This window comes from Alosa alosa, chromosome 2, assembly GCF_017589495.1.
Source record: "Alosa alosa isolate M-15738 ecotype Scorff River chromosome 2, AALO_Geno_1.1, whole genome shotgun sequence".
Classification (NCBI taxonomy): domain Eukaryota; kingdom Metazoa; phylum Chordata; class Actinopteri; order Clupeiformes; family Clupeidae; genus Alosa; species Alosa alosa.
Window position 1 is genome coordinate 5779912 of NC_063190.1, and position 14682 is coordinate 5794593.

General features: G+C 39.5%; 1 long non-coding RNA gene across 1 annotated transcript; it reads left to right on the forward strand.

The window, feature by feature from the left end:
- The first annotated feature begins 3662 nt into the window (after nucleotides 1–3662).
- On the forward strand, nucleotides 3663–4445 carry LOC125284486. Its single transcript, XR_007191874.1, has 3 exons — nucleotides 3663–3715; nucleotides 3909–4004; nucleotides 4354–4445. It is a non-coding gene; the product is annotated as an uncharacterized LOC125284486 (long non-coding RNA).
- Nucleotides 4446–14682: the final 10237 nt, after the last annotated feature.

Consider the following 14682-nt stretch of genomic DNA (forward strand, 5'->3'; position numbering starts at 1 on the left):
ATCAGGGGACTGAGATGGCAATGGCCGAAGCTTGATTTTGTGTTCAGTAAACCATATTTGTTTTGATCTGGACGATTGTTTTGGTTCATTGACCTGATGAATGATCCAATCATGACCGACTTTTAGTGTCTAGTCAGAGACTGACAGATTTCCTTTGAAAATGTTCAGGTATTTCTTGTTGTTCAGGATACCATGCACCTTAATTAGATTCCGAAGGCCTTTGGGAATAAAAACAGCCCCACAATACCACATCGCCTCCACCATAATTCTCATTAGGTATGGGATCCTTTTAGTATAGTCATTCTTCTATGCCAAACACACCTAACGTGTTTCTAGCCAAAGAGCGCAATTTTCATTTAATCTGAAAATGCTTCTGTTAGGTTTTGTATATAAGATTTTTCTAGGGGTGCCAATAATTGTGAGCAACGTGTTTTCGTTAAATGTGTATTTCATTATGAGATTTTCCTTTTTCTCAGAATAAATTTTCTTCCCCTCAAGGGTGGATTTATCCTCATTGTTTTTATTGTGAGAGTACAATGAATCACCAAAATATTATTTTTTATATGTTTTTAGTCAACTTTACCCAAGGTGCCAATAATTCTGGAGGGTACTGTACACACTAGCATACTTATGCTTTTCAACCGTTTAAACTATTCAAAATGTTTTACCACCAGAGATGAAAGACTAAATTATATTCATCTGCATATCCTCAACCTGTTACTAAATTTTAGACTGAATAAAGGCACACATAGATCCAGCAAAGACACCTGCAGTCATATCTAATCCAATCATCATAAACAATCATAACCGTGTCTTACCACAGTAATCAGATTCTCCCAGTGGTGAGAACATCTGTATCCTTCTTCCTCTTTTTTGGAAACATTATTGTCCTCCTTAAACTCCATAGCTGAAAATGACCTGCTAACCAAGACTTTTATTTTAGCTTATTAAATATAAGGATAGCTGAATAACAAGCAAACACATTTTGCCTAACTAAGACAAAGAACATCAGACAAATGTGAAGCTTAGGCAAAGAACATCAGTCAAAATTTGCTCACTAAGTTCTCATGCACTTTCATACAATTGACATTTCAAGAAAATAAGCAGCTAGCTAAACAGAAGTGTGTGGCGCACGCTTCACACCATCCTGTCAACTATGCTACCAGAGAGGATTTAGACGGATCTTTGATGCTCCTGGCATTGTATCATTTGGCATTGACTGACGTTTGGGTTTCTGTCTACTTCCAAAAACAAGGTAAGCTAGGTCCACAACCACCATAAAAGTAACCATTTGAAATTAAAATGTAAATATTTTAAAAGTAGCCTTTACAACCACCCAAATGGAAGCTAACCTACAAGGTAGCATACAGTATGAGAATGAGCTGCAAAATATGGGTTCCTCTAAAAAGTGGTCTTGTGGCTGAACTTGTCCCACATTAGGGGTAGTTTAGCCAAAGCAGCTAGCTAATGCATGTAACTTACAAGGCTATAAGGCATAAAAAGGAAATTTAGATTAGCCTACACTACAATACTGTTGTAAATGTGTTTCAATGCTATAATGTGAAGATGTGCAACCGAATAGTTTCTATTAAAGACCTTTTAAGGATACTGATACAGTGTCAAAAAACAAAAACACCTTTCTATAGCTGCACCTAATTGTTTTTGTTTGTTTGTGTTTTTCAGCTAAAAAACTGTAACAGTCTGTCATCAATCTTACTCATTCTATGAATGCACTTTCATCTGGCCTTCAGAACACAGGTTTGACTGCACCATTGGAATATACTGTACAGTCATCTGTTTGACTCACTCACCATATGAAAGACTAGCCTGACGATCCAGTGCTCAGTCCGAGGGGCGGATAAACGGTTGTCTTTCAAATTTCCTCTACACGCAGGATAGCGCTACAACTCATGAGTCCCATGCGTTTTCCCACCAGCGGAGCTAGTTGGCTAGTTCAAACTTTTGCCAACTTAAACAAAGCTTAACTCGTGTCACGTTGTTCGCAAGCAGCAGCATCCATCTTCTTTGTTTTCAAGTAGCAGGGAATTCACGCCGAACTGACACAACTCTGCCATCATTATGTTAAGCCCACCTACCGTCTCTATACACGATGTGCATTGATTGGCCTGATCGAAGTTTAATTAACTACCCTAGTTAATAAACTACCCTGGCAGCAAATAGAGTACTAAAGTGAAAACGTCACGTTGTCCTGGCAGCCAGATTTTCTGTTCTAAACAACCGAACCAGAGATGGCATTTTCCATTTCTTCTTTCTTTTAAAACGAGAATAAATCAATTTCAAGAGGTGAAAATCACTAGATCGAAACATGTCGAGGCTTTTATGTATTTTTCCGGGGTCTTGAAAGGAAAAGTTCGCGCTAGAAAGATGAAGGATAAAGTTTATAACGTAACGGTAAATTTGCCTAATCTGTTCCGATTACATAACATTATTACTGTTACTGGCTTCGGACACTTTTTTTAAAAAAAATTGGCAAGTAGGCAATGAGACTCTGACTGATGATTGCATTCAGGAAGTATTGCACCATGTCGACAGCGGTTTACACCACGTTAGTTTCATTTTTTTTTAATAAAAAATGAAGACGATCTATTCTCAATAATTGCTTCAATCATCGGAGAGGCAAACTGCTTATCAACTTGCAAAAAAACGTTCATTTTCTATAAAACTTTGGTCTGGCATAGTATTTCACAATGTTAATTTGGTTTGTGTAGAACAGAAAATTGGTTGCTACGGAAACGTGATGTCACACTTTAGTACTCTATTACATTTGCTGCTGTTACAACTGAGATAAGACTACACGGCCTCCTTTACTGGAAAACCTTTATTAAACATTTAGGTATATAGTTCCAGGGAAAAATCATTAAAGGAGAAAGATTTTAGATTTGAGAATGTAGCCAACATGACCTAAAGTTGAAAGGGCTTGAAACAACAATAAACATGTCATCCTTTTTGAACACAATCCTATCGAGGCTTCAGCAAACAGGTTTGTTGTCCTGACTCCATAACAATATTAAGTTCATTAACATGAAGCTACAACGTCAACATTTTTAGAAAGACATTCACTAGAGGATTACAGCATAACCACATTCTGTTTGTTGTGCTGTGCAAGCCAAAATTACATTCTTACTATTGGTTAGAATATAGAGATATCTGTTCTAACTTGACCTTTCTAAAAGTCCCTACAAATCCCTCATACAGTCAAGGAAAAAGACGTGAGACTGCAAGAGCTGGAAACCGCAGTTAACGTTTCCTCTTTTTTGGACACAATACCATCCACTCTACAGCAAACAGGTTTGTATCTTTCTCCCAAATAACAAATTACTTCATCAAAATGTCCAATACTTTCAAAACTGAAGATCTTATACAGGAATGCAGAGTTAACTGCCAATCTTTTCATTGAGGAAATAGTCAAAATGTGGTGAAATTTGATTTTGAACCTAATAGTATATGTTATGTTATTCTGTTATATTTCTGTCAAAATTAACTTAGCAGTTTTGTATTAGATCTGCCATGTAACTGGCAAAACTATAAACTCGTAATAATTACTTTCAGAAAACAATTATATTTTGTGAAGTGTACACTGTGGCTTTGTGTCTTACAGTTGAAAAAGAGGGCAGGACGATCACTGTGTTGGAAGATTCCGTCACCAATCTCACGGTTTCAATGAATGCACTTTCATCAGGCCTGCAGGACACAGGTTAGACTGCATCTTCATACACCAGCTCAGAATGTCAATGAATTAGAATGGATTCACATGGCTCATCACACCTCTGTACAGTTGCATGGTCAATAGCAGAACACAATTTAATTCAACCTATTGTTACTGTATTTAGTGTCAATAGCAGTGAGTATTCCTTTGGGACATCTATTGTCAACTTTTTACTCTGCAGCTGGCCAACAGGGAGCAAAGATGCAAGAGCTGGAAACTGCAGTGAACAACATGTCATCCACTTTAGACTCAGTTGCATCCAAAATGCAGGAAACTGGTGGGTATCTCCACAAAACACAAACTACACTTTCTTCTACAGCTGAAATATCTTCAATGTTCTCATGGAAGAAACCACATTTTATTGTCAATTGAAAAAGTTAGCACATGTCGTCATATTAACTGGAATTTTCTAACCACAATTCTCCAGACATGCTTTAACAAGGAGAATGTGTGAATACATGGCCTATGAAATCAGCACTGATCGTGCAACTAGCACACTAAACTGTGTTGATCAAATTAGATATAGATTTGGGTGATCAAATCCACTGAATTAAATGTTGATGTCATGGTTTAAACTGACCTTTTTAGATATGGTGTCAAGTTGTCACTTATTTGGTTTTCTGCAGTTGGTCAACAAGAAGGAAGGTTGATGAATCTGGAGACTAAAGCAGATAATATGGCTTCCTCTTTAAATTCACTGACATCTAAACTACAGCAAACAGGTCTGTATTTACTATAAAAGACCATAAAAAAGGCTACTTTTCTATTCCTCCCATTGGAATATTCATTTGAGTTAATTATTTAAGCAATATTTATGGCTTAAGTTACATTTGGTGGGCCTAATGTTTGAGATAACATTAACCCCTGTTTGTATGAATCTATATCCCACAAAAATATAATTTCAGTTTGAGTCTCTTTGAAAAATATAATCCAAATATAATGCAGTTGTATGTTATTAAATTAAGACCCTCTTCTCTTAAGATGATAAGCTAATGACCACGGTGACTAATCTGACTGCTGAGATCATGAGCATTAAGCGCAGGAAAGGTACTGTATACAGTTACACCCTATTCACACATCCAGTAGTTTGCACTAGAGAGTTTTCTTTCATTATTATTCTTTTGGAGACTGTCCAAAACTAACTTTCAAAAAAGTAAGCAAAGCACAATATCTCACACTGTTTTTGTCTTTAGTACAGAATTCTGTAATATTGTCTTCATAAAGCAAACAGACACTAGATTGACCTTGATTTGAAATGGATTATTAATATATCCTCCCTCACTCACTAGATAAGATAAAATATAGTTGTACAGAAAACAACTATATTTGTTATATATAGTTATATTTGAGTCTTCATGAAACCAGTTGCTACCTTTTCTCTACGCCATGGCATAAGGCTAGAGACTACTGCAAGACACAAAGAGTCACACTGCTAATAATTAACAATCAAGATGAATGGGTATGTATGTCTACACATCTCTGAAATACACATGATTCATAGATTTTCCAACAGTTACCGAAATATAATCTGCTGTATATTGTACTTAAATATCCCTGGGTTCAACCACGGCAATGCAGTACAGTTAGTTTTAACTTTGCCATAACTATACTGCTTAGTAAAGAGTCATCACCATTTCACCAAGTCTCCAATGACCCATATACCCTTCTCTGCCCATAAACCTTGAGTGAAAGGCTTGACATGGGGCCTTTGAAAGATTGTCCTGCTACACTTGCTACAATTTTTCCTACAAAAGAATAAGGTTGAAAATAGAGCTAGTGAACTGACTGTTTGAACAAGACGAGAAAGTAAAAACAGGCCATTTTAAAAAGAAGTCAACATCATCAGGGGCATCCAGGTCACAGTACTCAATGATGTGTGCAAATTATTTCACTATTTTTGGTTTCCATATTGTTTACATGTTTACTGTGTATTTCAGCTTCTCTCTATAGATGACATTCACTCTTGTATGAAAATATACATAGAAGCCAATGAAAAACAGAAGAGCTTTAGGTTTTGAGCAGTAGTGTGTACATGATGTACAGCGGGGAAATTACATTTTCACCAGACATTAGTATTAACTCAAATAATCATATAATATACACTGTAGAACACGAGATATGTATATGCTTGATGATCCAAGATGGCGGCGCGTACACACGCAGCGACCTCTCTATGTCCCAACCGTACGGTGTTTTGTTCGTTTAAAAAGTGTTTGTCCGAAAGTTTTACGTGTTCGTCTCGTCTTACTACGTCGTACTCTTATTTACTTATTTACTTACTTTTTTGTTTACTTGAATGTTATGTTTGTCTGTGGACTTAAATTGGTAAAATATGTCTTGTCTTCACTGTGGGATAGTGAGAAACGTAATTTTGATCTCTTTGTATGTCTGGAACATGTGAAGAAATTGACAATAAAGCTGACTTTGACTTTGTATGTAGCCATACCAGAACATATACTGTAGGTTTTCCAGTGTTCTCTGAAATACACCATGAAGACATGGGTATTTTGCCACTATTGGTTTAAAATCTTTTTAATTTGTTCAGTTATACTCCATATACCATTTTATTAACTTTTCTTAATATTCATGACAAGTTAAATTTAAATAGATGGTGGTCCAACGGCGAATCACAAGTGGCACGCCACCGGCAGCATACCACCAGCGGTCCGCTATCTGCCAATCTGCGCAATATCAGTATAGACTGAGATTTAAGATTGAAATATCAATATTGGGATAAATCATCTGTTCTCCCATTACAACCCAAAAGTTGGGATGCAGCAGACACCACACTACCTATACCCCTATGCACTGACCACATCACCTACTTGGGTAGAAGAGTTTCCCCCTCAGATCTATTTACAATAAACTTCACCGCCCTTCTGAAATCAATTCAGGAAGACCTCCATCGCTGGACAAACCTACCACATCATGGGCAGGATCCACTATCAAAATGACAATATTACCCAAAGTAAACTACCTCCTCTCAATGACCCCAATACAACCAACCACTTCCTGGTTCAAATATCTAGACTCAGCAATCACACAATTCTACTGGAAAAACAACACTCCAAGAATAAAATGATCCACCCTTCAAAAAACCAAAGAATCTAGGAGGATTAGAGGCACCACATTTCACAAACTGTTTGGCATCTTCAATATGTACACAGATGGACTCACCCCAACCAATCCAATATCACCTGGCTAGACTTAGAACAAAATATCTGCAATCATTTCCAGATCTCAGACCTGCCCTTCCTTACCCCGACAATAAAAAAAACACCCCCTGTTTCAAAGCGCCCACAATTAGCTCAAGTCTGACAGCCTGGTGGAAATTCCACAACATTACTTAACACAAAGCTTTCTCCTTCGAAACTCACCCCAATTTGGAATAACCCCGATTTCACTTGCAACAACAAAACACTCAACTTCCGCACCTGGAAAGATTGAGGCATTACTCATCTGCAACATGTTTTTTTTAAATGGCAACTTCTCCACATTTGCGGACTTGGTTCAGAAATTTGGCATCACCGACAAACACTTCCTACAATACATGTACCTACAGATTAAATCAGCAATCAAATCAGCCACCAACACTCCAAAGGACAACTTAGAACTCGCGACACATATCTCACAGCTAATCAATATTCCATCCTCAAAAAAACTACTATCCAAAATCTACAGAATAGTGACGCAAACAGACATCACTATAAGTCTTCCCACTGCCAAATGGGAATCGGATCTACCTATTCCCAGTGATGCCATTTTCTGGACCCAAGTCTGCAAAAACACCTTTCTCATGATCAAAAACACTAACCTGCAGCTAATACAATACAAGATTATCCACAGGACTCACCTCACTGGACGGAAATTATTTCATATGGGCTCCACTTCAGACATCTGTCCCAACTGCACTCAGAACTGCCCGGACACATATATTCATGCACTTTGGCACTGTACCCCTATAAAACAATTCTGGGAAAATCCTCTCCACCTTCTTTGGCTGCATCCCAACATCCCCATCTCTCTGTCTGCTTGGAGACACCACCACAATCAACCTGAACCACCTGAACAGTAAAACTCTGCTGGTCGCGCTAGCGGTCACCAAGAAAACCATCCACATGAACTGGAAAACAAAAAACAAAATCCATATTTCTATCTGGAAAAACCTATTTTTGGATCACATCTCACTAGAAATATCCACTAGCCCTTCTGGTAATAACTCAGAAGACACCCTCTCCATTTGGCCATCACTCTCCAAATTCCTAAATTCATAGCTCTGCTGGCCCCCTCTGCCTGAGACTCAGTTTTCACGATTCCACTTACCAATCACTTATCAACCATAGTAAACCTGCCTCACCATTGTCCGCCATACTCCTTCTACACTCAGATTACTTACCACTCAAACCAATACATAAATACAATACATAAATACAGCCACTTTTTAAATACCAAGGTCAGGGGCGTCGCCAGAAATTTTGGGCACCCCATTTTGTTTATAACTTGAACCAACACACTTCTCCACAATATTCCATTTTTTTAGATGCACCTCATCCCATTTCCCAAATTGGCTTTGGATATTTATACTGGACTCTGCTCCATCTGTTATTAAGAATGCTCTGCTTCTCCACCAGCAAAGGGAATGTTGCATTTATAAATTGCAAGGTCATAGGCTGCAGAGCTTGTAGGCTACCTTCTCACTCACTTGGGAGGGCCCTTCACCAATCATTTCCCTTTTTATCCTTAACTGCCTGATTTCTATCTCCTGTATTGGATTGCTTAAAACAACAAATCTCTAAATTACATAGGCTAATTATATAATTTACTATGTTACAGTATGTTTGGGCCATGTGATAATATCCATCACACCATTAATTATCCATAGTATATAACATTGATAGAGCTTCAGTTTCAGTGCAGGTTAGCTAACTGCATCTCCACTGAATTTCAACATAACATTTTCATTACAGGTTAGCATCTCATTGGTAGCCATATTACAGCTGTATTGTATTCAACCATAACCTCTCTCACCCTCCCTCCTTCTCTTTTTCTGCTCAACTTCTGCTGGCTTTCCAAACATTAACTGTTGCAGCCTTTGTTCAGGTCAGGTGAATTAAGATTAAGCCTTCTGACAGAAATGAACAAACCGTCAAGTTCATCTGCAACGACGTGTCACGTGATGGTGCGTTAATGCAAGGATAATTGTCTCGTTGGATATTCATAGCCTACTCAATAAATGAAACGAAAATTGAAGAAAAAAATACAGAGGACATGACCTCGGTGTCCTCAATGGTAGCTACGGCCATGAATACAGCAATTGAGACAAATCAGCAGGATTGGGATAACCCCCTCTCCCCCATTACATGCCCCAATTTGATCCTCTATGTCTCCTCCCCTGAATGGTTTACCGTCAACCTGTAGTTTTCCTCTGTGCTGCTCTGGCCTCCAGAGGCCTAGGACTGGCTCCCTTGGGGGGTGGTTGGGTGGATGAGCTGGAGGGGTGTGTCTACTCCGAGGGAGGATAAGCACCCGGAGGGGCCTCCCTGCCACCACACCTCCACAGCCCTCCTCTTCCCCTGTGACTTCCAGGGCCAGCTTCACTGTGTACACCTCACTTTTTAATGCTCCTCATGTGATGTCCAACATTCACACCCCCAGAGGCGGCTCCGCGCCTCTTTTACTGCACTTAGACATTAGAAGGCACACATACCACAGGGATAGTGGGGTGTGTAGATGAGCTGGCAGTAGGATAACAACTGGTATCGGGGCAGGGGAGGACGGGAGTGGGGTGGTTCTAGCATTAGGTGCCTCTGGACGCCCCCCCAGGGTCAGGGCTGGAGCAGTCAGAGGAAAGATCGGATGAGCCTGACCCAACCCAATATACTCAAAACTTCATACCCACTATAACTAGGATACAGTACTATGACCTACAACATTTCATACTATGCCAATCCTGCTGATTTTAACATTTCAACACAAAAACATTTATCACACACACACCTACATGCATGGACATGTCTATTCATGCACATACACACACAGTCACGCTCCTCACCCCCATTGTAATGTCCCCTGTAGCGTATTGTCTTGTCAAATACTGTCTTTATTTGTTTCATGTTGTTTGTGTTCACATGCTCTGTCTATAATTTCAATAATCTCAAATAGTCTTTGTATAGTACGTTTCATGTCTGTTACACTTAGTTGGGTTTTGTAAGGTTTGTGGTTCTTGTTAATATTTGTATAACACCTTTGGGAAAACTTAATTAAAAAAATAAAAAAGATTTAAATTTAAACATAGTGCAAAGCAGTTAAGTGCAATGATAATGTATTAATAACAATACTGTAACTTTACGATTGAAGTATACAGTACATGTAGCCTAGGTGCCAGCCGAACTTAGTCCCGGCCACAACATTTGAGGTCGGGAAGTTCGGTCTGGCATTGCTCCGTTGTGGAGCAACGCCCCAAATCTGGTGGACCAATCAAATCGGGCTTTATGGTGATAGACAGGTGAGCAACAGCGCCTCGTCTATCACGTCATCTGAGCATGCTTAGGTTGATAATGTTTGCAACAAAAACGCTGTGGCTAGAAGGAGACAGATGGCTTCTAAGACCCCATATGGAAAATGCATATTATTTCAGGTTTTATCACTTAAAACGATTATTTCTGAAAACTTTGGCCAACGTTGAGATGTGGGAAAACTCATGGTTTCACTTTCATTAAGGGAAAACATCGTGTTGCATTGTGACATGTTGTTCCCTCGTTCGTTTGAAATCTCTGATTGACCACCTGTTTGAGGGATTTGCGACAGCCTTTCCCAGCTGTTTATAACATGTTTGTAGCATATCAGTGTTCAACAGAATTATTTTTAAGTTTTTTAATAGCCTACCCTACTACGTATCTCTTAGATTTCGCTAATGAGTGTTGTTGGAGATATTGACGGCACAATAACTTTTACAAAAGACCAGAAAACAATGTTAAGGCATTTGTGGAAAAGAAGGATGGTTTGTGTGTTCTTCCTACATATCATGGTAAGTTATTTTGTTGCTCTGATGGGTTAGGTCTATCCAGTTGAGTGCAGAGGCATCCCCCCTCTGTATCGGTTGGAACACACCCCATAATTACGTCCCAATGGAGCAGTATCAGGCTCATATTCTGACTAGAATTGAGTATGGCTACGTCAGGCTACAGTACATGAGGTAGATGAGCAGAACAGTGCTGATTGACCTTGATCAGTGTAAGGGCTGGGGCTATTTCTGACCGTTCAACAGAGTGACTGCTTGGGGGAAGAAGCTGTCTTTGTGTCAGCTGTTTTTGGCGAACAGTGCCCTGTATCGCCTACCAGAGGGAAGGAGGTGAACAGTTTGTGACCAGGATGTGATGGGTCTGCAGAGATTTTTGCTGCCCTTTTCCTGACCTTGGACCGGTACGGGTCCTGGATGGAGGGAAGGACAGCTCCAGTGATCCTCTCTGCAGCCCTAATTGTCTGTTGCAGTCTGGCCCTGTCCCGTTTGGTGGCTGACCCAAACCAGATAGTGATGGAGGTGCAGATGACAAACTGAATAATGGCTGAGTAGAAAGTGGTCAGAAGCTCCTTAGGCAGATTAAACTTCCTTAGCTGTCTCAGGAAGTATAACCTCTGCTGGGCCTTTTTCTGGATAGTCAATGTGGGGAGACCATTTTAGGTCCTGTGAAATGGTTGATCCCAGGAACCTAAAAGAATCCACAGTGGACACTGTGTCGTTCTGAATGGCGAGGGGGAGAGTGGGAGGGACTTCTCCTAAAGTCCACGGTCATCTTGTAGAATTCTGGGGTATTCTCACTGTATTCTGATGTGTTCATATGTTACTTCTGTGTGTAGTATACAACAGGGAGAGGTCCATATTATTGTACATAACTGTGCCTTAGGCCTGTGTACCAGCAGGAAGGTCATACAGGCCGATGTTTAGGAACATCCGAGGAACATCAGTGATAACATGGGCCGAGGGAGACAGCATGTCTGCCTATTCGGGCTAGTATCTCCATCTGGTCAGGGCCGGGTTTTGTACACTGGTTGGCACCTGCCACGTTGGCATGATTGACGTTTGTATGTTTTAGTATAACAGGCTTTGTCTCTTGACGGATCGAGGAAGCAACCCGAGGAGCATCTTCTGTCGGAAGGCTCAGCAGCCGCTTCTAATAACAACCACTGTTAACTGTTAGACTCTGCACAGTTTTACTGTTTGAGACTTAGCCTGTGTTCTGTTATTCATTATTGTACCATCTACAATAAATCATCATCTAATCGCTGTCAAGCTTTATTGACCATCTTCAATACAGACATTAGAACTAAAACACAACGCAACAACCAGAGAATCCAACAATCTCCACAGTCTTTTGGGGTTAAGCTCCAGGTGGTTCTGACTTGGGGTTAAGCTCCAGGTGGTTTTGACCAGGTGTTGCACCTCCAGTCTGTAAGCAGACTCATCACCATCCTGGATCAAACTAATGATGGTGGTGTCATCTGCAAACTTCAGGAGTTTTACAGACGGGCTCTTTGAGGTGCAGTCATTAGTGTAGTACTGATGGACCGGGTTTTGGATGAGATGCTCCCCAGTCTGATATGCTGCTGCCCATCAGTCAGGAAGCTGATGATCCACTGACAGGTGGTGGCAGGCACCGAGAACTAGGTGAGCTTCGGATGTACTGTAGGAGTTCAGGCATGATGGTGTTGAACTCTGAGCTGAAGTCCAACAAACAGGATCCTGGCATACGTCCCTGGGGAGTCAAGGTGGTGCAGGATGAATTGCAGTTCAATATTGACGGCATCATCCGACGACCTGTTTGCCCTGTAGGCAAACTGCAGGGGGTCCAGCAGGGGTCCTGATATGTCCTTCAGATTTCAAGAGTTTAAATAGTAATTAGTTACAGTTACTAGTTTTTTTTCTTCCAAAAAGTAACTAAGTTAGCTACTTAGTTACAAATTATAAAAGAGTTCCCCTCTTTAAAGGAACACGCCACCCAATGTCAGTATTAATATATGTTCTTACCTTAACACTTGACTGTACTGTTAAACATGTTTACCATGTTGTAAGTCGCTTTGGTTAAAAATGTGTCAGCCAAATGTAATGTAATGTAATGAATACCCCTATATCTTTACTTCTAAGAGAGGCTGCCTCTGGGATGCTCTTTTTCATACCCAATCATTTTGCCAGTTACCCTAATTACTGTAGTTGTGAAACATTCCTCCTTTTGTTTTCTTTATCATTACACAACTTTTCCAGCATTTTGTTACTCCCGTCCCAACTTTTTTTGAAACATGTTGGTGGTATCAAATTCAAAAAGAAAATATATTTTCCATGAAATAGTCAAATTTGTTATTTTCAAAATTTGATATGTTGTCTGTCCTATTTACAACTAAATATGAGTTTAAGAGATTTGCAGATAATTACATTCTGTTTTTATTTGCATTTTACACAACGTCCCAACTAGAAAAACCTTCCACTCATTTACATTTTTCTGATGTCACAGGCCTTTATCCAGTAAGCAAGCCAAGTATTGAGCACCTGTTGACAAAGAGTGGAATTGAGAATGCAGTGGTCATTGTCGTCGGTGGTGCAGAAGAGTCCCTCACCTCCTCCCCAGGAGTCAACAAAAAAGTCATGAAGAACAGGAAGGGCTTTGTCAAGCTGCCGCTTGAGTGAGTCAAGGATACCATATCTGAGATATGACAAAAAACTTACGTAGAGGCAGAGTGCAATGTCCGAGTTGTGAAATGTGGTGTTATCATTGTCTCCTTAACCTGAAGTTGCTCCGGGGACAATGTAATCCCTTGTAATATAGTTGACAAATGTAAGCCATTTTGGCAACAATATCAGCTAAATGAAAATTAATATAATATTTATGCATATTTGGATGGCTCATCTCAGATGTCTCAATGTTTTCATTGAAATCTTTCGGGGCAAATGTCCACTTCAATCAGTGATTTCCTACTTAAAGGGGAATTCCGGCAGTCAGACAGTTACAGCGCTACACTCTGGGGGCGAGAACAGGGGGGTGTAGCGCTGTAGCTGCCTTGCATTTGGATTGAAATGAATGCAAGATTCTGAAAATAATGTCTTGACATGAGCGTCCATACTGTACATATAAAACAGTCCCAGGATTTCGCGAGGATTTTTTGTGATTGTTGCGATCTAAAATGCCTGATTTCGCGACAACTTTTCTAAAAAATTGCGATGGAAGTTGCAGTGTTTTTAGCTGTTTGTTGCGAAGAAATTGCGAGAGGTAGTGAAAATTGCAAAAATAGTTGGGATTTTTTTAAAAATTATTTTTAAATTAAGGGTAATTAAGGTTAGTAAGACCAAAATTACACTGATAAGGTTAGTAAGACCAAAATTACACTGATCATCTTGATGCTTATTAAAAAGGATAAGTAAAGGTAAATAGTAAGGGTTACAGAAAATCAAAGTAGGCCTACTTTATTTGTGTAAATATTTTGACTGGGGTAATTCACAAAGCAGTATAACCTTTCGTAGAACTGTCCAAAAAAGACAGCGCCCTAAAGAGATGGCATCATGTCATATGTTTCAATACATTCATATATGTTGTAATTCATATTAAGTTCATATCTTTTTAATAATTCATATTCTGTGACTTGCATAATTACTAATAGCCAACTAAGTATCTAGTAATTTCAAATTGATGGCTGTAATTACATTGGTGGTGAGTAAGTCTAATTGACTGCCTGCCACTTTAAGGACATGAGAGTAGCGTAATAACATTTCTAAGCGGATTAGAACGCTTGCATCTCACTGTGTTCGGCTACGACTGGAAAAAACTTTTTGCATAGTGCATTACGATATGTGGCTGGAATTCGGGATGTTTTCTATGTCATTAGTTAAAATAAATGTTAAAAAAAATAACTCATATGAAATCATTCTTGGATCATAGAAGAGGTCAATTTCTTACAATGTTATTAAT